Below are 24,282 nucleotides of genomic sequence, written 5' to 3'. Positions count from 1 at the left end.
CGCCGCACGGCGCCGCGCTTCCCCCCCGGCGACATAAGCGCGGCGCACGTCGGAAGGAACTGAGGAGAACGGCAAAAGGAATGAGTCACTCTCCCTCGCCATCTTGAGTGCTGACTCCCTCGGGACTCTGGAGGGAGGCGTCATCTTGAACGCGGCAGCGTGCGCCGGACTCACGAGGAGGGTAGCCGCCATCTTGAGCGCGGCGGGGGGTGAGCGGAGCCGCCATGCTGGGTGTGGCATCAGTCGGGTCCGCCACCAGAGGCGGGAAGGCGCCCTGAGGCGAGGCCTCGCGCCACGCCCTGCCCTCGGCGACGCCGCCGGTGCGGAGAGACGCAGCCCGAAGGGTTCAGGTACCTCCCCGTTTTATTCATATTGTTCATTTGTCTCTGGTAGACAACGGGTGATCATTCAACACCTAAAACTCCCAGCTAGCTCCTGCGGCGACAGGGTGACCCTCAGCCAGGTGGCCTGCGCCCATCCCTTCCCCCTAAGGCCTAGCGAGGGATGGCGCAGGTCTCGTACGGGTGCGGCTGGAGGATGAACCCCATGACGGGCCGGCCGTCGGCTTCCTTCACTCCCTCTGGCAGCCGGAAGGTGAATGCCCGCAGCAGGCTGCTGAAGTTGATGAAGAGGTTCATTCTGGCCAGCCCTTCCCCCAAGCACACGCGGTGGCCTGTGGAGCGAGGAGAATGTGTCACGCACGTGTCTCACCCCTGTGTGGGCAAGAGCATGTCTCTGCTGTGAAGCCCTGAAGAACAGGAGAGATTTCAAGTCCCTACATGTAGCCGCTTACCACGGTGTGAAAACGGAGAAGTGCTCTAGAGCTGTTGACGTGCACCTTGGGCCACCCTGTGAACAGATCTGCTGAGAGCTACAACTCCTTCCTATGTCTACTGCCTCTGTATTTCTCTAGTGTCTCTCACCTGAGACATGGATAGAGTCCAAGATAGGAAGAGGAGAGAAAAAATATACCAGTCAAATCCTGCAATGCCTGGTGTGTTAGAGGTTAATGGGCAGTTCATAAGAGGGCAGTGAGATAATCCCTCGTCCGGCTTCCCCTAACTATGTGAATCAATTACCAGGTTACCCCATAAACAGAGAATCTTCTTATAACATTTTGCAAACCTCTGACCAATAATTTCTGCTATCTAGCAGAATTAATGATCGGATTTCTGACCAAAGTAATTTCTGTTTCTCCACCAACTTGCAACATGGATAGAGTCAGAAAAAATCCTTAACCTGTAGATCAGGAATGTGAAAAAAGGGTATTTGACATACTTAAGGTACTACCTGTTCTGTTACTATAATGTCTGAGTGTATCTATCCTTGCAAAGCACGGAAACATGATGCTGGTATTTCCATTTTACTCTCTGGAAACTAAGGCAATGAGAGTCTCAGTGATGTGTGTGAGATCAGAGAAGTGTGACAGAACAGGGGAAGGGGGTCTCCCAAGTCCTAGGCTAAATACCCTAACAACTGGAACTCCCTTCATAGTCTTAGAATACATCAAAAATTATTTTAAAATAAATACCAGCAGGAACAGTTTAAAAACTTCCTAGGTGCTTGCTATTACACCTAAATTGGATCTTTGTGCTCTGAAGACCAGCAGCTTACAAATATATTTGTGAAAGAATGCATTCTAAAAATGGTTCATATATAAATGCTGTTCATCTATAAACCTGATATGCAGCAGCTTCATCTGCTGGTCTCTTGGTCTCCACTGGTGTCAATATTGGTATTTCCAGTACATTCCAGGAGCCAGTTCTTAATTAGCAAACAGGCTTCTATCTCCTGCTGTCTGAGGGATCTTTAATTGGTCATTGTTTTCCCACAGGACAATCTACCTTACTCCCACAATCGCAGTTCATTTCATTGAGAATTTCAGACACCATCTAGTCATAGTTTCTTTTCCTCAAGAAAGTGAAGCTGCTGCAGGTCTCTGAAATCAGCATCTGTTTTTTGCTGCATAGACCTTATTATGGGAATGAACAAAGATACTCGTGGGAGGAGATCAGATGTGAGGGAGGTTTTGCCCTGTGAAACAATCACTATAGGAAAGCTGTGAGCAATACTGAGGATCGCTCTTACCTGCAGAAAACAGCATAAAGGCTTCTCTGTTCACAAAGTTTCCATCCTTGTCCAGGAAATGACCAGGGTTAAACTTTCGAGGAGTTGCCCATTGCTTTTTGTCATACAGAACAGAAAATATGTTGGGGAAAATTAAGGTGCCCTGTAGAAAGAGAAAATGAGCATATAAGAATCTTTCTCACAAGTTAAGCACTATTGACATAAATTGCCAAGCTGCCAATTGCTCTCTTGAAATTGCCCAATGCAAGTGCCAACTAATTATTATGGGATGAGAAACATAGTCATGCTATGCTGTCTCCTGCAGAATAGCTTGTTTAGAAATTATTAGGTATTTTTTAACATTGATTCTAGAGTACCAGAGAATGGTATTTTACAAGAAAATTATGATTACAATAATCAGAAACTTTGGAAAAAAAAACCCGCTGAACTGAAGGCTTCACACTGTCCTAAGACCTCTGACTTTCCATCTTGATTTTTTTCAAAGGCATCTTCCCTGAGAGCCACACAGGTCTTATCCATTGGGAAGACCACATATATAAGGTTGGATATGGATCTAAAGCGTTTTGCTTATACAATAAATTGTGTCTGTGGACACTGTTATTCAAGAATTTCTGTGCTTTTTCTACTTGACTTTGGCTTGCATCAGTTTTAAAGAAGCACAAGATCATTATACTGATATAATTATACTGATCTAACTCCTGAAATCCAGTATAGAAAAACCATTATAAGGAACATCTTTTTCAAAAGGAGAGTGAAGCTGAGCAGGAATTTATTTCTGTTCTAGGAGGTAGATCATGTCTTGCATCCTATGCACAATGAAGAGTTTCTCACAAGTTGTTCAAACTCATCTTTGGCTGGGGCAAAATACAAACGGAACATGTGGTGTTAAAAAAGGTAAGAGGAATCTATTGCCTTTCTTTGCTTTGTCTAAGGATCATACCAAAAAATGTTGTGGCATTAACATACCTTAGTGATAGGGAAGCCTTGTAGAATGGTATCCTGGGTGCACTTGCGCATAACCCCCACGGCACTTACGCTGCTATAACGCAGAATCTCATGCAGAACTGCATTTGTGTATGGCAGGATCGCTCGGTCCTTATATTCAATTGCACGGGATGGACCAATGACAGCATCCAATTCTTCTTGGGCTCGTTCTGCAGAAGAAAAAGGCTAGTAATGAGTAGTCAGGAAGGCAGTTGATACTTAGGCTCTATGCAGAGACTCAAACAGTGGAAGACGCCTTAAACTTCAAGATTTGGGCAGGGAAGTCAAATGTATTTTGCCTATTACTCTGCAATGAGCAAGGACAGTCACAGGGGTAAGTGCAGGTGCATGCATTTCTCACCTTGTACTTCTGGGTACATCATCATGTAGAGGAGAGCCCAGCATAAAGTGATAGTGGTGGTGTCTGAACCTGCTATGAAGAGGTCTGTGATCACTTGCACCATGTTGGTCTCTTTAAACGTAGAAGCTGGGTCATCCTTTGCCTTCAGATGTGAGACAGAGAATGTGATGTAAAACAGTTTTAATAGTGTAACAAATTTCCAGCAGCAGAGCTTTTTGCCTCAGAGGATTCATACTGAATTGATGAAGCTGGAAAGCTAGCAGCCATGCAGATCTGTTAAAAAAATCTTACTTACTGAGAACAACAGTGTACAATACACTTTTTTCCAATCTAGGGTGGAGTAACATTACTGTTTCTGTGGTGACTGCCGAGGAACATCCTTAGTACTTTGAGAAAATACTTTGCTTTTGAGGTTGAGTTAAAAGAAACAAATATCCCAACAAATCTCTCGGAAGAGGAGGTAGCCATGCAGCTGGAAATCTCTTACCTACAAGTATTTTAAATATGCTGCAGCTGCACAAAAGACAGTTATTTGTTACCTTTAACATCTGAGCTAGGTATGCATCAATGAAGTCCCGTGGCTCTCCAGGCACCCAGCTCTTTTGGTGGTTCCTGATCTCATCTTTAATAACTGTACGTAGATCCTGCATGTGTTTTAATGCCACCAGCGATCTCATTAACACAGGGCTTAAGTGCTTCAACAGTGATGGGAAAGTATCGTAGAGCTGCACATGGAAATACAAGCACAGGGAACACCGTGACATCTTAGCTACTCTTTAAAGCCTCAGTGTTCACAGCTGAACCATAGCTAACCATGTCTATGATCCAGGTATATTATTTGTTAAATGATAGGAAATAAATGACCACTTAATTTTTTTTATTATCTATTTTGGAGGCACAAAATGTATAAAGGATGACCATTAGCATACAGTTACTTTCCAGATTACCTGCTTTCCACTAGTATCTTTCAGAGTCAGGGGGTTTAAATCCCCTACAGTACAGTTTTTCTTATGTTTTCTAAGTGAAGCCTTTCCCTAATTGCCTGTTCCCTCTTACACCTTAAGTCAGCGCTTTGCTGTAGTTCTCAAAGCCACAACGATGTTAGCTTGCTGTATTTTTCTGGATGGTTTGGAAAGATCCCAGTCTAACACAGGAAATGTGAGCTATTACAGAAACCTTCAAGGAAAAAGCTAAGAGGAAAAACCTGAGTGTGGCCCCAAGGCAGGCTTGCTGCTGAATAATCTTAATATAAAGTTAAATCAGTCTATCCGAAGAGAACTGGTATAGAGGAGATTCAATGAGTCTGTGGACAGAGATAGCCATGAATGGTTGTGGAGGAACCATTACTGAGAAAGAAGAGAACAGAAGTGAGTGCTGTTTTTAGCAGAGTTCAGTATTTAGTCAAGAGCTCTTATTTATCCTTGTGCATTGGCAAAGAATGACTGTTTCATGCTACAGCTCACTGAAGAAGGCCGTAGGGTTTTGATATAGTTGGAGGGAATGGGTCAGTCCTTTGCTTACTCGAGGCCAGAAGGTGCCTTGGAATTCTGCCATGGCCTGGGAGCCTTTGAGCAGCCTCTGGAATGCATCAGACTCTCTAGAGAAGCAATGTCCAAAAAGCACAGCAGCAATCACGTTGTTGACGGAAGAAAGGATGGGGAGAGAGGGATCCATAGGTCTGCCTATGAACAGAGAAAGCTGCATCATTAACTTCTCGTACAGGCTATGGCCCATTGTTACGCTGAGCTCCCATGCAGCCTGCTCTTGATTTGCATGGGATTACACAAATAACTGATCCTTCAGGGATCAAGATACAGGAGTCTAATTGGGAGATCATTCTTTGGGCACCTTTCTAATGAATGAGGGAAGAAGTCCATCCTGCAGAAAAGGGCATATCCAGGACAATTTAGGAGTATTTCCCCAGTAAAGGGTTAGAGTAAAAGCAACGAGTCAGATGTGATGTTCCGGCCAAGTACAAAATGAGTTGTGAAAGTATCATTTATAGAAACAGGGGAAATTAGCAACCTCCAGTAGAAAAGCCAGGGTTTAAAATAGTCAAGGAGAATGAGCTCTTTCACACACCAGTCAGTGAGTCAGTACTCACTCAACTGAAAGTGAGATGTTTTTGCCATGTCATGACCACATGCAGATCTTTATTTCACCTTTTTGTCTGGCAAAGACCTTGACCAGGCAGTCGGCTTCCTTCTGGATCCAGGCTTCCAGGCTTTTCTTGCCTAGACCCAGGTTCCGCAGAGTCATCAGGCTGAAGCGTCTCTGCTGTTTCCAGGTGTGCCCATTGGAAAAGATGATGCCTGCAATGAAATGGAGAATGCCTGGGGAGAAGTATGGGACTGGCTTCCCCATAAGCAGGGTTGGTGAAATTACAGTGGTTCCAAGACTTGCCATCATAATTTTGGAAGGATCCCCAGCAGTACTTGCATAAGAACTCGGAGACATTTATGCTGTTTTTCACATCTACTTGATCCTTTTTGTGGGGAATAAGCCCCATGTCTGACTTTCCTTTTCTACTACTTTACCTAGAATGATACTCAACACACACTGAGTCGTACTAGTTGATATGCTTACAACTTTATGCCTTTTACTGCAAAGACTTCCTGAGATAGCTTGGTAACATGCTCAGTTACTAAGAATTGCCCAGGCTATGCAAGTATATAAATGTTTTCTTGTTGGTATAAACCCACTGATTTTGTGTACTGAATGCACATTTGGGGCCCAGCATTTGAGAAGGACGTGGAGCAATGAGTCTACAGCATTCATCTTCCTAACAAGAGCAGCACATCTTGAAAAGAGGCATTAAGAGTAGATGCAGTCATTGTACCCAGCCTTGTCCTCTGAACAGCTTGTTATGGTAAAAATATTTCAGTGTATGCAACAACAAAAAGTACCATAGGGGCCTCCCACGACCTCTCTAAAGAAGGGTGTGATGGGTCTCTCAGCAAATTCTTCAGCATGCCCAATCAAGGCATCCTTCACTGCTTGGAATCCATTCAGCACAATCACCGGTGTTCTTCCCAGCCACAGTGTGTATATATTTCCATACCTCCTGGCCACCTAGAGAGACAATGAGATACACAATGACATATAGACATGAGGAATTTACGAAGAGGCTGTGTCTCCCTTCCGCATCCAGTGGTACTGTTAGACCACAGCCCAAAGATCATTTCTCTTATGCGAGGGCTGGTTTGCAGTTCATCTGGGACATTGCCCAGGAAAGGGAAGGGAGAAGTTTTGTCCTGCTGTCAAGAAATAAAAAAGGATGGAATCATGTTTCACTATTAAAATCTTAGAGGGCTTTCACTGTTATTACTACATTGCATTATTATTTAATCTTTCATTATTTGTGTATTTGCAGTTTATATAGCCAACAGCCATGTCATGTTACTCAGAAACACTTCAACAAGATTTTTCCCATTTATGTTGCCCCGCCAGAGGTGATGGAAGGATACTGCAAAATCATAAATGCTGCTTTTATTCTCTTTCCATGTTTTTTTTTTCTAAACATGTTGCTGTATCAGTAATTACACAAGGAAAAGCCTTCATTGTTAAAATAGAAATTATAGTTGTAGTTAACATGCACAGCCATTAGATGGTAATGTTTGCTCACTGTTGCACTGAGCATTGTGCTTGGTGTAGCACAGTGAGGTAGCTGAGCCAAATTTTTCAAATGTAGCCACTGATTTGGGGTACCTCATTTGAGATATGCTGGGTATCATGAGATGCCTGGGAGGTGCTGAGCTCCTACAGAGCCTACTGATTGCAGATGGAGTTTGGGCTCTCAGTAGCTCTGCAAATTAAGTCTCAGAAATCAGAGACCAATTTTGAACTCTTTGACCTTGGATATTTGAGAACGACTTAATTGCACACAGGGAGGGAATACAGGGTGGTACTAACTTGCTCAAGGAATTAGGAGTTCAAATAGTAACAACACTAGCTAGCCTGTGACTATATGGGATAGGAGGACACCAGAGGTAAGGATTTCTGAGCATCTGTTTCAGGGATTTTAAAGTATGAAGCAGGGGGGTGAATAAGGATGGTGCCCACACATACTTTTGGTATTACATATATATATATAAAATATATATATACACACACACATATAACTATATATAAGTGTGTGTATACATATACATATTGTACAACCTTATTCTGAGTGTTTGCAGCACTTCAATAATGTATGATGGACACTTAAAGTTTGAAGAGGCATATCCGTGCCCCAGGGATTTTCAGGGAACTGAAAAACAGGGAACAGGTCATTTGTAAAGCTGTTAACAGTTTGACTAAGCACAATTTCCACACGTCCTGACTTCTGCAATTTGCTCTTAGGAATCCACTGGTCATGTTGTGTTGTTGAACTCAACATATGTAGCTCAGAAATATCTATAAGCAGGACCACATCTCTCTGGAGATCGGTGCAGGCCTCTCCCCTAGCAGTGTTGGAGGAAATAAAGATGCAGCCAGGAATTCTGAAATATGCTGGCTGTATTGAAAATGCATGCAAATACGATCAGGTGCCTTGTTGCTGCCACTCACTGTAAGCAATGGATGATTTCTGTAGGGAAGAGTAAGTCAAAAAGACCAGGTGAGGAGAGTAATTTTAAGAACTGTTTCCACAGCAGTCAGAAGTCAAGTCTTTTACCATAATTAATAGCCCAAGTAAGGTGGAGAGGGAAGAAGAAACAGCTGCACAAATCCCTGAATTGGATTCCATCTAATACCCAAGGGAACTTCAGAGCCCATGTTTTCTCATCTACACACAAGAAAATAGGGAGCCTTGATGATGCATCTTGTCTCACGTGCCTCTCAGACTTTCTGATTTCCCTTTCCACCAACATTGCTGCAAAGAGAGGTTCCCAGGAGAGCCAGGGATGGGGACATGGCATGAATTCTTAGCGTGAATCCTTCCTGGCTCATCCTCCAGCAGCACATGGGGAAAGCAAAGGGTCCTGTTTAGCAGATGCAGTGCATGGACCACATTAAGGAACATCAGCACCACTACTAATGCGTTCCTTCCATGCCTCTGCACTGTCCAAGGAAAAAAAAAGGCAGGATAGCACGGTGTTGTTACACTACTATACCAAATAGTATATAAAATGTCACCTAGCTGTAGTTCTGTGCTGCTGCTTGCTCATATAGCCAAATGGCTTAAGACTTTATCTGCTTGGTTGTTTCGCAGTGAATATCTGATGATTACTGATGCTTGCAACACCCTCCCAAAACAAGCAGAACCTCTGAGGATGAGAAACTATTGTCTCAGCCCAACCTTTGAAATCTAACACCGCAGGTAACAAAGCTTTTCTTTGTCCTTTCTCCTAAAAGCAATTTAATTCATTCCTATCCCCAATAGCAAGGACTGGCCTGAAGCAGTAATACCTCCACTGTTCTGCAAACTCACCCACTTTGCTGTTTGTGTATTGGCCAGGACAGGCCTCTACCTAAGGAAGCCTTCCAGGGCCTTGTTGTGCCAAAACATAACCAGTCAATGGCAATGTTGCTGAAATAAGGGCTGCAGGATTTCACAGAATCGCAGAATGGTTGAGATTATAAGGGACCTTTAAAGATCGTCTAGTCCAATCCCCTTCCCAAGCAGGGTCACCTAGAGCAGGTTGCCCAGGACCCTGTCCAGATGGCTTTTGATTATCTCCAAGGAAAGAGTCTCCACAACCTCTCTGGGCAACCTGCTCCAGCGCTCAGTCTCCCTCACAGTAAAAAAATTTTGCCTTATTTTCAGATGGAACTTCCTGTGTTTCAATTTGTGCCCATTGCCTCTTGTCCTATTGCTGAGCACTAGTGAGAAGAGTCTGTCCCCATCCTCTTTACACCTTCCCTTCAGATATTTAAACACATTGATGAGATTCCCCCTCAGTCTTCTCTTCTCCAGGATGAACAGTCCCAGCTCTCTCAGCCTTTCCTCATATGAGGGATGCTCTAGTCCCTTAATCATCGTAGTAGCTCTTTGCTGGACTCACTCCAGTAGCTCCTATCTCTCTTATACTGGGGAGCCCAGAACTGGACACAGCACTCCAGGTGTGGCCTCACCAGAGCTGAGTAGAGGGGAAGGATCACCTCCCTCAACCTGCAGCAGTGCCCTTCCTGATGCACCCCAGGATACCATTGGCCTTCTTGGCCACAAGGGCACACTGGTGACTCATGGTCAACTTGTCCACCAGGACTCTCAGGTCCTTCTCTGCAGAGCTGCTTTCCAGCAGGTAAGCCCCCAGCCTGTACTGGTGCATGAGGTTATTCCTCCCTAGGTGCAGGACCCTGCACTTGCCTTTGTTGAAATTCTTGAGGTTCTTCTCTGCCCATCTCTGCAGCCTGTCGAGGTCCCTCTGAATGGCAGCACAGCCCTCTGGTGTATCAGCCACTCCTCCCAGTTTTGTATCATCAGTAAACTTGCTGAGGGTGCACTCTTTCCCATCATCCAGGTCATTGATGAATAAGTTGAACAGGAATGGACCCAGTATTGATCCCTGGGGTGCACCACTAGTTACTGGCCTCCAACCAGACTTTGCACCACTGATCACAACCCTTTAAGCTCTGCCATTCAGCCAGTGAGGGAGTTAATCCCTCAAACTAATAAGCTTTGCTTTCTGCCTCTCTTTGATGATTTTTGCTTATTCTTCCCGTTTCCTTTCCTCCCTCTTTGTACCATGCACTGTAGTAACAGGCTTCCAGCAGAGGTTACTTTTGCCTGTATGAGTGTTCAGTGATTGGTGCTATTTGCAACTGTTGCTACAGCCCATCTCCACTCACTGCCAGTCCTCTTTAAAGTCCTACAGGGAAACACGTCTTGAAGTTCTGACTAGAAAGCTCACAGTTCAGACTGAAACCAGGAAGCAGCAGAAAGATGCTTTTACTTTCCAGCCCAGGATATGATAGGAGTCTTGCTGTGTCTGCACTTGGACTAGTCATAAAACTATAAAAAGTAACAATACCTTCAGGAGTGTTTCGTGATGAATTTGGAAGTCCAGTGTTCCCAGATTGCCAATGAAGGGGAGAGGTGTTGGTCCTGGAGGCAGTTTCCTTCGGGCCCTCTGGATGTTCAGGAGTATCAGACAAATCCAGACAAAGAAAAAGACAAAGATGCCCGTAAAAATTTGACTTCCAGAGAACATTGCTCTCCCACCTCACTCCCAGTGCTTTCTGTTGTGACCTGACAGCCCGAGAGTCATCGCCCCCTGATCCACACCCCCACAGGCACCAGTCCTATTGGAGCACTTGGACAGCCCAAGCAAATTAACCACAACACCCAATCCAAAGCACATGCAGCTGGGCCGTAATGGAGTGTGTCCCTTGCACTGTGCACAGCAGGAAGAGCAGATCAGGAGAACTGAGGTGAACCACTTTTCAGTATCACAGTGAGGACAAGACTAATGCCCTGGTCTGGACATCAGCATCAGACCGAGGGCTACAGCCCTCCTGTGTGATTCTGGGCAAGCTGCTTCATGCAATTTCATGTTTTAACCAGTCTATAATCTAATCATAAAGCAAAATGCCTTGAAAGTGAATAGTTCTGCCCCCTCATTTCCCCTTTCACCAGGGTTGGATCTACTGATCACTGAATGCAAAGTGAGTGGATTCATCTAACTGATTTGATGGATAGCCTTTCATTTTTATTTGCAGGAATAGTTTTCTGCTAGCTCCGCAGTCTGAACCCACTCACCTCCTGGCCACTGTCTTGCTAATGCAGCAGAAGCAGAGGGAGAACATGGCAAGGACAAAGCAGGGCAGGATAACTGCTTTTGGCAGACTCTGACTATTTGATTGCCTTAGCTGTATGTAGCATGAATCTTCATCTGAATCCTCTCTACCTCAGACTCCCTCCTACTACCTGAGCTCCTAGGACTGTTGCTGTTTCAAATACGTTCCCAGTTAACCACTGCAGTGACAGGAGACAGAGAACTACCCTATACAGAATTATATTAAGCTCTCTGGTGAATGTTTCTTTCTAATGCACTAAAACATTCTTTGCTAATGACCTAATAAGGTTTTATAGGTAGCAAGTGTATGGATGAGCTCAGGGATGGGGAGACATATTAACGGCAGGACTTTATGGAAGGCTGAAAACAATCTATTTAATCTGATCTGCTTCAAAAATGTTGAGAAAGATCATCAGTCGTTGCAAAAGGCTTCAAGAGTCTATGCAAAATAATCCATGCAAATCATGCAAAACCTTTTTCTGGGAGATTCATCAGTTAATTTCATCTATCTTTGGCATCAGGAATTTAAATCCTCCTTCCAAGATCTGCAAATAGTCCCAGGGGGAGGAAAGTGATTTCCATTATGGTTTTATCCCATTCTAGGTGCCATCTTTGTAGCTATTTTTCCTTTGTTTTAAACATGCCTGTGTAAAGCTCAAATAGTTTGTCACCGTGCAAGTTAATGGAGGCAACTTGTTATAAAGCCCTGCTCTCACTTACCTGATTAACAATGTAAGAGTGGACATGAATTTGATCAATATCCCTGTGACAGGTGGGAGTCATGATACTACTTTTTGGCACTGAAGCTGTGTACTACATTCCTAGCCCAGAGTTTCTGAAAATACTTTCATTTAAAGGAGAAAGTATAACTGCATTCCTTCTGCAGGTGCAACCACTCACCAGTAACACTGGCTGTGATCAGCAGGAACTTTCCTCTGTGGCTTGACCCCAGACTAGCTCACGCATAGATAAAGGAAAAACCCTCCTCTTGTACAAATTATGCATCTTTCTCCATCATATGCAATAAAATAGACTACTCCTCACTGGAGGATGAGCTCTTGAGACTGAGCTGTCAGAAACAGCCTTAATGTCACTTTACACATGACTGTTTCTGAAAAAATTAAGATGTTTTTGTTGAGAATTGTTATTTGAATGCAACGAGTTTTGCTAATTCATACTGTGAAACTCCAGGCACATCAATATTGGTGTCAAATGGGTGAGAAAACAATAAAAGACTTAATCTGGTCAGTGTTATTACAAATGAAAACATGTAAAATATTTTTAACATTAAAAATAGTTGATATACTGTGACTGATTACTGTTGAAATGGCCATGGAGGCATTTTTAAACATATGAAAATAAAAAACCAAAAACAGTAACAAGAAAAAACAGAAACCCTAGTATAGCCTTGTAGAGGTAAGCACTAACATATTAATGGCAGCAACTGCATTGTAATATATTATACAGCAATAATGAAATCCTCCCAATATAAAAGCATGCTACAACACTTTGAAATCAATTATTAGCTAGCAAATGGCATGAAAGCTATTTTAACATTTTAGAGGAAACTGTAAGACATGCCAGTGAGCAAGGCTCAACTGCTAATGAATTAATTCTCTATGGATCATTGGATCCCGTATGGAATTTCCCCTTGTTTCTGCATTTCCCTGCTGAGAATGACTGATGACAGAATTGCCATTTTTAACTGGCAAGTGACTTTAAAGGTGTCTCCCACTTCTCAGAGAGACAGAAGATGCTGTTTTGGGGGAGAATAGCTGTGACCTGTAAAGGAAAAATGGTTTTGATCCCATGTCACAGCTGGATGCTAAGGATGGGAGTTTCCCTTTCCTATTGAATGCCCGTCTGACAGCACTGCTCTCTCTTCATGACCAGGTTGGGAGAGACCTGGACAATTGGCTGTGCTCAGCAGCACTGTTGCTGGGACACAACAGCAGAGAATGTAAAAAGCTTGTTATGTGCCCAGCTCCCCCTACTTTTATTCTGACTCTCAAAGGAAGGAAAAAAAGAGTGAATTACTTCTTGCCAGAGCACATGACAGTGTGGTGAAGCTGAAGCTAATTGGCCTGCGTCAGTCCCATGATTCTCAATAAATCAAAGATGTGTTTGCCAGCTACTGCCAGCTCACAAGGAGTATGAAATTTCAGTTAGCTGCAGTTTTTCAAGTTTTGCCAGTGTGGAGGTGCAGTTACCTTTACATTTCCGACCTGATGATGTTGGTATGCTGACCTTCTTGTGTTCTCTGAGAAAGCACAATCAGTGGTTGTGCATGTGACCTCGTTAGTCTCCTTCTCCTCTTCGATGAGTCAAAATATGGAGCAGTGCCAAGCACAAAGTGGTCCTTTACAGTTTCTGTTTCTGCCAAAAAGATGTCGCAGAGAACCCAGAGCAGGTTGTCTTCATCGAACCATAGAGCTGGGATTGCCTTTATCTGCAAGAGGGAGAGAGGTAAGGGTAGAGTACAGGAGACAGTACAGCATGTACAGCCATTGATGTATCTCAAAGAGACTTCATCAGTCCATGGTTTGCAGAATCTATGATTTTCCAAAGCAGATAAACATGAAGAGCAGTGGGAAATAGTAGTAAGCTCTCATACTTCTGTTTCTTCATGTCTGAATGAAGTAGCCTGTTTCACAGGCAGTGTTAAGTACTTTGAATGATAGCAAAAGATGTAGTTGGATACATTTCAATAGCAGATGTTTCTTTCAGAGATCTCCTGCGCTGCTGAATTCAGAACACTCCATGGATTTCTTTATTTCACTGAAAGTTTTAGAACAAGTTTTGAGAGTCCCCCTACTCGTCCACTGTCCTTCCCTGCCATCCTGCAGGGACACAGCCCTGTGTCATTCTTGGAAATTGCTGTTGTGGCTTCCCCTGCACCTGGAGGAAGTGTCTCAGGGTGGGAGAGGCTCCCTCAAACACAGACACCCCGAGATAGCTCCATTTCCCTGGAAAAACAAATGACCAGAAACAGGTAGAAATGTCAGATGTTTCCATCTTGTTTTGAGAAGGTCTATGTTCAGGATAGTGAAGAACAGCAATGAATCCCACAACCACAGCATTCGTGCACCCTATTCATTGTACCTGAGTCAGGTAGAAATCTGTAAAAATCCTGCTTCCCTGTGTTTCTCCTGCTCCCTCAGTCAATGGGTTTTGATTTCCTTCCTTACAAAAGAATCTGCAAAACCTGCAAACTCTTGACAAGCACATACCTTCTTGTGAAGATCTGGGAGATGGTTCATGAGCCAGGGCAAAATATCATAAGCCTGTAGGACACACACACAGAGCAGCAGACCTGCCTTCATTCTTCCTACTTAAATTCATAGCAGCTGTTGCAACTTATTAAAGTATCCAAGATAAATTTTAGCAGTAAGATCAGTGATTTAATTATACTGAGAGATGTATTTTGGCACCAGGAGGCCTATTCAGTTTCAGGACTAATTAGCAGCATCTAAAAATATACAGCTAGAGCACCACTGGGAAACATCTGCAGCATCTAACCTGGATGACTAGGAAAAAAAGAACCCTTTGAGTGTCAAAAAAAAATAAGATTAAAAGAAAGCAAAATCTTAAGAAATTGTTTCTTCTGATTTGACAGACAAGCCCTTTAGATACTTTGCCACAGTGCCATACTGTCAGCTGGGATCTGATAGCTGCTGTAGCTCTGTTTTCAGCTGCTGTAGGCTCTTTCAGCCTTTTCTGCTTTCCATGTTTTGCCCTGCGGCTCATACCTGGATTCATTGTATTCAATTTCTTTGTATTTAGCATTATGCCCTTTGTGGTGTTCATATTTTTAATTTTCTGTTCCCCAAGTGGGACTTTTCTGTCTTAACCTTTCTACATCTGCAGGAGATGTTCTTCAAGTGGCTTTATAACTGGATCTCCTGGAAACAGCTGCATAGAACCAAAGGTACTTACAGGAGATTGGGAGACAGTTCACAAATTAAACCCATCATTTCCAATTCCTCTGTATCATGTTTGATCTCTACACAATACTCACAGAGAAAGAGCTGTTGTGTGCCTAGCAAGAAGACTGAGCGGTCAGTATTTTTCAGACTGTGCAGTGTAAGGTTGTACCAGTGCATCTTCTGAAGGTGATGACAGAGAAAAGCATACCAAATATAGTGCACATGTACAATAGAAAGGGTAATCCAGGGAACTTTGGGAAGAGATGGTAGGAAGCTAGGTAAGCCTCCATAGTACTATTTGCTGTCCAAGACTCTAATCACCAGGAAACAGAAAGGAATTTTTCTTAAGCAGAAAAGAATCTATGCGCTTTTAGCCCACTTTTTTATAACCTTGATGTATGATTGCAATCTATGTTTTCAGGAAAGCTTATTCTTTCATTCCTAAATCTTCCATAGTGATATGGTCAACTCTACATGCTTTGCCATAAAATAACGTGTCAGAAGAAACTACATACAAGAAACCTTTCTGAAGGAATTTCTAATGTTGATGTATGACAGTACAGGTTGTTCCCAGGTTCACCAACACTGGCCTGTTGACACTGAACAGCACTGGAACTGGGGAAACTTCTCAAATCTTATCTGGCACTTGGTAATAAAATCCCTGAAAACACCTTGCAATTTAGTGGGACATCTGGGACCCCCAAAATTGGCTTGCTGGCATACCACAGGGATTGTACTTAACATTGCCTGATGTGAATTTGTCCCTTCAGGGCTTTGCACCTCTCTGATTCACCTAAGCGCACAACAGTTGCCAAAGAAGCTCAAAATGAAAAGAAGAAGAGTTAATTTTGGTGACTGCAATGTTAGAAACAGCCATAAAAAATGAAGTAGGCAAACGTACATGAAACAGATCCCTACTGCAGGCTGACACCAGGTCTCCTCTGGGCTGTCTCTTTATTGCCTTAGCTATGAGCCAGCAGGGGCAGGTCCTGCCTTAAGTAGCTGTTGTACAGACAGAGCTCCGTTATGAGTCTCCATGACTCTGGTGACAATACCTGACAGCAGTCTAGACCTCACCATGGGCAATAGCTCTCTGCAGTCTTCCTCCTTCTGCATATGTTTAAGGATGTTTATGTTTTATCCCCACTTGTAGCTCAGCTTGGCAGCAGGCACATGGGAGAGTACAAAGAAAACGTCCTCTCTGCTTGTTTGTGTGTGTGTTGTTCTTGGACATGCACAGCCCCTGCGACCTGGCGATTTCTTTCCCTGGGAACTGTTTAGAAAATCATTCAGTACTGGCTTATCTGATTTCTCCTCTGCCAGGATGATAGGGCTCCTTCTCCCAGGTACAGCTTGTGCTGTAACAGTCTTCATGGCTTTGTGACAACAAACAACATTTGTATTAGAGAAAATACTGTCTATATAACACTTCTGATTACTTCTGATGCAAGATGTTGGATTTCCATGAAGTCAAAACACATACCTTATTAAATGACAAAGTTATCAGTCACTCTCTCCTCCTCTGGCAGTTTGAGGGCTCAGATCACTCCATGGCATCTTTAAATAATCTCTCTCGTTTTGCCTGATTCAGGGGAGAATTTATTACTGAGAATTTTTTATCTCAGGCCACATTGGAGAGCAATAGGTCTTAAGGGATGGTGGGCTGGGAAAGAGTGAGTCCTTAACTGAGGCATACAAGCGGATGTATTGGTTGCCAGCAAATGTGATAGGTTAGGCTGTTTGGTTTTTTTTTAACAGGAGAGGCTTAAATAAATCTGTATTTATTGTCTGTAGCACTAGGGATTTCTTTGGAAGTTCGGTACCACTAAATACTGTATTACTTTACCTCTGTAGCTTTATGTGAACTTGGAAATACCTCCTTTAGGCTGCCTATGTTTGCAACAATGTACTAACAACTTTCAAATTGACTTAATTGTTTCCCTGAGGGTGAAAACGCTGCTTTCTTAACTGGCTTTTGACTGAGTCACTAACACTTCATTTTCATTCCCTCTCAGGCTCAGAAGGGTTCCCTAAATCCACATTTGTCCATAGGCTTAGACTGTGATGTATGTTTTTGCAAGAATAAACTGCAGATACAGCATTACTCTACATATAAAACACATCATTTACAGTGCACCTTTAGATCATTTTGTTATTCATCTGCTAACTACTTTTAAATGCAGAAGTTGTGCAACTTCCTCCAGGAGGGGCCTGCATTGGTATCTGAAAACAACAGACAGCATGTGTCCAGTGGTGGGCAGAAGAGCTGGGACAGGGTCTGGGCTCTTCGCTCATCACAGCTCAGATGCTGCAAAACTAGGAAAGAAAAATTAGAGCTGCTAAAGACTCCCTCATCTCGCTGCTCCCTGTCTGTCCTCAAGACTGACTGGGGAGGGGAGATGAACTTCTGTTGCTCCAACAGTAGGAGACAGACTTTTCTGCCTCCCATCACTTCCCTCCTCTCCTTGTAATTTTTCTTTTCTGGACCCACCAGGAGGGCAGGGGCTGCTGGGCCAAGATGTGTTTAGTTCATGACGCTTTTCTGCCAGCTCGTTCATACCTAGTGCAGTTTAATCTCTCAGCTCCCACTGAGATTTGTCTCTCTCCCCTGAGGGGAGAATTGTAAAAGCTATTTTGAATGGGAATTTCATTCCATGTACAAAGAGGGAAGAAAATTGCTAAAATTGAAATCCTTTTGGCTTGGGCTAAATAAAGTTCACAGCTTCTGTGTTTTTTAATTTGTTTTATTTCCCTTGCATGTCTCTGGAACAAGGAGGAACATACACTTAAACAGTTTTTCTTCATTTTTATAAGACATGTTTCCATGTAGTTGTGCATATAAAGCCACTGGTTTGCTACTGCTAATATGAGCTGCTCCTCAGTAGCAGGGAACTGTGAAACCACTTTAACAGATCATTCATACAGATTTATAGTGCCTCCTCAGACCATGTTGGAGAATGATCCAGATGATTTAGGAGTATTTTTTCCTGTGCTTTGTTGTACCTGAGTTTGTCCAGGTTGACTCTATGTATTAATTTTTATCTTGTGTTTTCATCTTTGTGTGCATCCAGACATATAAAACCCTTTTTCCACTTAGGGGTCTGCAAGGAGTTTAGAATCATTTAAAAATGTCACACTGCAGCATTTGTTCTACTCTTCTACATCATAAGCGAACACATTAAATCAAGTGAAACCTAATGCTAGATCACCTTGTACCATCCCTGCAAATATAGCTTACCTCAGCTTGGGTTCAGCAAGTATCCAGCCATGCCTGTGGGTTCTTATCCAGACTAATTGAAATTAATTTTTCCGTGCACATATAGAGCATTATGAAATAGCCAACACAAAGCCAGCTCATAGCACTCAGCACAGTAAAGCAGGTGTATCAAATGCCAGGAGGCTGTTCCTAGCAGATATTACTCTGAAAGGATCTGCTGCCAAGGACCAACACAGGTTTCTGGCCAATGCGCTATGTCCTTGAAGTGTTGGCAGTGTATACTCCAAAGGAATCTGAAGATGGAGGCTGTTGTGAGGAGGATACCATGGGGGCATCTCAAATGTGGACAGCATTATCAATTCCCAAGGGTGCAGGTTCAAACTCAGCCTGACAGACAGTCGAGAAGGTAAAAGACTCATGAAAAACAAATAAAATTTAAAAGCATCCTGAGACTTGCAGTAGCTGCCTGAAGCTCAAAGCATCCTCAACCCTCATGAGAGGCCAAAAGCTGACCTTCTAGGAGCAAAAAGCTTGGCAGACTGGAAAGAAGTTGGACAGCAGATCTGCCAAGGCCATGTCTTGGGCCTGAAAAATTAGTATCATTGTTGCTGGTGACAGCAGAGATGCCTCACCAGGGCCTGAAGAAAAACATCTCTTTCACAAGAGAAGGGAGAACACTGAACACAGGCCCAGCTCTGGAGGGAGCTGAGGTAGCAGCTTTTGCAATGGACATTGGGAATTGCCTTTGCCTCAGACAGCTGAACAGGCAGCAAGCAAAGGGAGTTTTCACCAGCATTTAGTATCAGTAACCAAGTACCAGTTCCTATAACGTCCTTACAGACAAGTACCTGTAACTCTGTCCTTCCCCTGGGATGTGTCAAGACTAGAATAAGAGGTCTGTCAGCTTTGGTGTTTAGCTACAGTAGGGCATGTGATTAGAAACACCAGTCTATATCTCGTATCACCACACTTAACCAGCCCAGCTAGGCTCCTTACAGGCTCTCCTGACCAGGTGCCAAACTTCAGCGAAGTGGCACTGGCTTTCTACCAGTCATGGCCACTTCTCTCTTTTCACCTGGTGTCTCCTTGTTTTCTTTCTTTCTTCTCTTACTGTGAGCACTGTTTTTTACTCACCTCCCATCTCCCTTTAATTCTTGTCCACCTTCTCACAAATCACACTGCTCTCTCCCTCCAGCACATCCTTCTGTGCTCTCAGGCTCAGCCCCTGAACCCCATCATCTCTCCCCAGGTGTAGGAAACCATTTTGCTTTTAGGCAGCAGTACTTTCAGTCCCAGGTAAACAAATGCCACTTCTGTCTCAGACTCTTCCCACTCAGAGCTTTTCAGCTCAGTCACTGCCAGTCCAGCCCAAGCTCACCATCAGCTTTCACTAGCAGCAAGAATACTTTGCTCTTTAGCTGTTCTGGCTTGGCAGCAAAGCCACAACCCTTGCCTCTGCTTAGGCATTGCCTTTCTGCAAGCTGTCAGAAGAGATTGTGTTACAAGGACCACACAAAGCCACGGAGCCTGGCTGTTGTTGTTTCACCCGCTGTTCGCATTCAAATTGGTCAGTGCTATGTAACACACACCCTTGCTCAGGCTGTGGTGAAAAGCCTGTTTGAGAAGCAGCTCCCCACATCTCCCTTCTCTGGCCAAACATAGCAGCACCAGAAATTGAGCAACATTAACACTGTCCCCTTAAATTTTAGCTCCATTATAGTCCTGCTGGGCAGTGGAAACAGATTATTAGATGCAATCAGAAAGTTAAGGCTCCCCTCTTGAAAGGAGAAAGAAAGATAGATTAAAAATTGGTAGTTTGTTAATAATTATACTGATAACTGAGTTACATGAACCCTACCTCTTACAAAGTTCACTCAGCTCGAATGCATTGGTGGGCATGGGAAGCAATCGCATCCTGGCATGCTGTCTTGTAATTAGTCTGCAGTCACTCGGGGACTTTGTCTTCCACCAAGCCAAGCATGTCAGTGCTGCTTCTGGGTACTGGCTTTCTTAAATGAAGCTGTACTCCAAATCCTGGCTGAGTGTTTGCTGCCCTGAACAAGCTCTCTATAGCTGACTAGCAGCTTGTGCTTTGCCGCTGCGTTACACCCTCAGAACTCCTACAAAATCATGAACTGTTCCTCTATAAATCATGACTGTGAATGGAGACAGAATGGAAAACACAAAAAAGTGTTGGATTTGTAAGATTTGATCTCAGAGAAGGCACCTTCAGTATGAAGTACATTGACCTCCTGTGCTGAGTTCCCTGAAAAGCAAACAGGCACCATTGTGTAATTCACCTCAACAAATGAGAACAAATTCTAACAGCAATTTCAATCTAGGGAGACAGCTCAAAGGGCTAAGACATAAGGATGAAATGCAACTTACCTATGCACATTGAAAAAGGTTAAAGAGCTAGCAATTTTTTTCTTAGATACAATTTTTTGCCTAGAAATCTAATCTAACAAAATGAGCTGCTGCTTCAAATCATAGTACCGATATCTCCAACCATTTGATTTACACACAAACCTGCCTTGTCCTTAATGCTTTGAGTTAAGATGGCAAATCTGTTCATCAGACCCCAAAGCTGCCATCTGTTGTCCTCCACTCATTATGTGGTAGGGCTTATCTGATCTGCCTGGTCTGTATCAGTAGCTGTAACAGGCACGCAGCGGTAAACCCAGTATTCCTCGTACAGTCCTACCTTCAGAAGGCTGACCCTGCTTTATTCTGCAGTATGTTTCTGCATATTTAGCCCTAGATCTCTCTTTCTGTCTGTCCCACTGAATATTTGAGTTCAGGATGATTCTTCCAGACATTAACTGTATTTTTCCACATTGAAACTCAGCTATTTTAATGCTTCATCTATCTCCAAATCTTCACAAATCATTTCTTTCATGTTACTCAAGTATGTTGTTCATTTTTTAAGAGTCATCTGCAAACATTATTAATGTGGTATTTCACAATGGTAACAATAATGGAAATACTGAAGATATAAAAGTAGAGGTGGGCAGGTAATGACATTTACAGCCTAAGAATTGTATGGAAGGGAGGAAGAGGGATTTCCCCACTTTGGGTTACCCACAATTCCCTGTTCGAGGCTGTTCTGGCAGCATGGGCTTGAATCCAGATCTCGCATCTGATGATACATGCTCCTTAACAATGCATTAAAGGAAATGTCTGCAACTCCAATTCAATTAGCATATTATCACTTTTTTGGACAAAAAATTACATTCTAGTACTGAACAAAATCTGATTTGCTGTTCACAATGCATTTTTCTCACCTGAAGATGTCTGGCAAATGAATAAATTAAACTTTGAAAAGAGCCAGCGGCAAGATTTTTAATCAAAGCCTAATGAATAACATTAAGTGCATTTTGGCTTATGCTCCAGGATTACAAGTTGCTTAAATGAGCATCATTTCTAGTCTCCCCAGTTATGTCTCAGCAGGCACTTGGTCAGAGAACTGTCTGAAAGTAAGAACAAGTTTTTCAAATAGAAAATATAAGATCATAACAATATATGTTCAAACTGAAGTAAGACATATTTAAGCAAAGTTGTTTTAATTCTGAAAAAGAGGCATAAAATATAAGCACAGCCATACTGTGTCAGACGAAAGATTTAGCTACTCTGATGTTCTTGTTTCTGACAGTATGTGATAGCAGACACCTTTGGAAGGGATTTAAGAAAAGAAAAAAACAGACGCACTGTATTGGTATTAAATAACCCAAAAGGGATTTTCCTGCTGAAAATTTGTCCAAGTGCTTTTTGAATAGATGTAAACATTTAGTACAGGCGAGGAGTTGCATAGCTTACCAACAAGGCATGTACAGTACCATCCCTTCTTGTTCTTTTGAGCAATCTCCTTATTCGTTGCATTTGACACTTGCCAGCCTGTCTGCTGGAGAGACAGTGAACATTTCCTTTTTACCTGCCCTGTCTGCTCAGAATTTTGTGGACCTTTTCTGAACTACAAAATAGTTTCTCCAAGTGTGCTACACTGGTTCAAGGCACAATATTATTTCAAAATTTAATCCCATGAATTTTGGCTTCCCCCACAACACACACTTGATTGATTCAATGTTTCATACCCTGGAGCATCTGGAGGGACAGTTTAGCCTGAGCCGTTGATACAAAGCATTTTCCCAAACAACTTGTCTGACCAGTAGGGAAAACATCAAATCTTGCTTTAAATTAGGCATTGATGCAAAAATCTACCAAACTTTTGCACAAGGCTCTTTTTTCTCTGCTTTCTTATTTTCCTTTTGCCAGGATAAAATAATTTGTCTGAAGTTTGGCAAACAACCTTCCTGTTCATGACACTACCTGGGAGAGCTCTACCATGAAACAGAAAGAAAAACACCAGAAAAAAAAAATTAACAAGGATCTTAGTATCAGAAAACTTGGTAATATCTTCCTCAAGTGTAATCTCAGCAGAGCTGGGCACCGTGTAACGTTAGGCACCTCTCTCCCCTCATTTCCATCAAATTTAAATACTTCAGGCTTTCTTCATTCATAGACTCCTGCTGTGATGGAAAAATTACATTAAACAAAAAAACAACCTCTGCACTTCTGTGACACGAACTGACTATTCCATGAAGGAACTGCAATGCTGTAGCATTGTAATGTAATGTAATAACACCCAGTTACAAGTCTTTCCCTGAAATAAACAGCTGCAACCCATTTTCAAACCTTTCTAAACTATACTATTAAGGGTGACAATTCCACCACAACTCAGACTTGAGGCTGCGGTTTATACTGGAAATGAAAAATTAGATGGAGTGGAGGGTTAGTCACTTCACTTGAAAGAAATGTTACATCACTGCAGTCGTCAGCACCAGGGCGTGTACCTTTTAATCTGGCAGCTCTTTGATGGCGTAATACAGACATATGCCTGGGGGCTGTTACCAGTGAGCAGCAAAGTGATGACAAGGTGACGATCAGAAAAGAAAGCAGCACTGGGGTTGGGGGGTGACAGGGAGGGCTGCGGGCAGCAGACTAGGGAAGCCAGTTGAGCCAACCATGTTTCCTTTGAGTTGGCTTTGGGCTTTTTTTGATAACAAGCACAACAAAGCATGAAGCTCTAATGGTGATTGTACACTCAGCTGGAAACACACAGACAAGAAAACTGTAGCCAAGATCCCAGGAGTGCAGGCCTGGGGCAGCATGACAAAAAAGAGGGAGAGTGTATTTAGGAGCATCTCTGCACACACTGAGAGGGTTTGCTGTCCCTCTGGTTCTTCCTTAGAAGACTTAAACCATCTCCAAGACTGCTGGGAGATATGGCTCAGTGCACTTGGGACCATGGAGTCCCTCCTGGGAGCCAGTGACCACACTGGAGGATAGTAGCAGGACCAGGGATGCCAGGAAGTAACACTGATGGCTGAAGATCCTCAGCGCAACATAGCAACTCCTTACATGATCCCACCTCTCTCTGCTCTCCTACCTCACCAGCACCTGGGCTGGAATCACTTCAGCTCCTTCTCTATGACCTGCACATCTCTCAAATGCCAGAGGTCAGCCAGTCCAGCAGCTGGAGGTCTGTAAGCCTGGACAAGTGCCAGGAGGGTATTCACTGGGAGAGGAAACAGAGTTGTTCTACATCCCAGAGGCACTCCCAGCAGGCTCAGGAAAATTTACCACCTTCCCAGGGGAGTGGAAGGAGAAGGAATAGAGTAGATTTTATCAGGTTTCCTGAGTTATTGTTTCCTTTCCACCATCTGCTCTTTGTTCAAATCTTTGTGGAAATCCATGGGTGTAAACTACTGCCCCAGGTTTCCAGACCACAACACCAGTCCAGAAAAAGGAGTCTGGCTACTTGGCCCATGTGGGCTAATCCACACAGGAGGCTACACATGCCACACTGGCTTCTCAGCTCAAGCCTGCCAACACTGTTCTGCAAGACTGTCTGGAGACTCAGTCAGCTCCCTACCTCCAAAAGGGAGGGCTAGAGAGCTCCTGCCCATCAACTCAGCTTTTAGTAGA

At 43.3% G+C, this 24,282-nt stretch overlaps 1 long non-coding RNA gene across 3 annotated transcripts; it reads left to right on the top strand.

Annotated features, from left to right (window-relative positions):
- On the top strand, positions 1-22,980 carry LOC112968521. Of its 3 annotated transcripts, XR_003254370.1 has the most exons (5): positions 1-350; positions 2,873-2,982; positions 8,628-8,735; positions 15,022-15,082; positions 22,570-22,980. It is a non-coding gene; the product is annotated as an uncharacterized LOC112968521 (long non-coding RNA). The 3 variants fall into 3 exon arrangements; XR_003254369.1 differs by lacking the exon at positions 22,570-22,980 and having other exon boundaries at positions 15,022-17,813; XR_003254371.1 differs by lacking the exon at positions 22,570-22,980 and having other exon boundaries at positions 14,986-17,813.
- Positions 22,981-24,282: the final 1,302 nt, after the last annotated feature.

Source organism: Apteryx rowi, unplaced genomic scaffold (assembly GCF_003343035.1).
Source record: "Apteryx rowi isolate R43461 unplaced genomic scaffold, aptRow1 scaffold_32, whole genome shotgun sequence".
NCBI lineage: Eukaryota > Metazoa > Chordata > Aves > Apterygiformes > Apterygidae > Apteryx > Apteryx rowi.
Note: the sequence above shows the minus strand (reverse complement) of the source record. Positions and strands in the feature narration are given on the sequence as shown.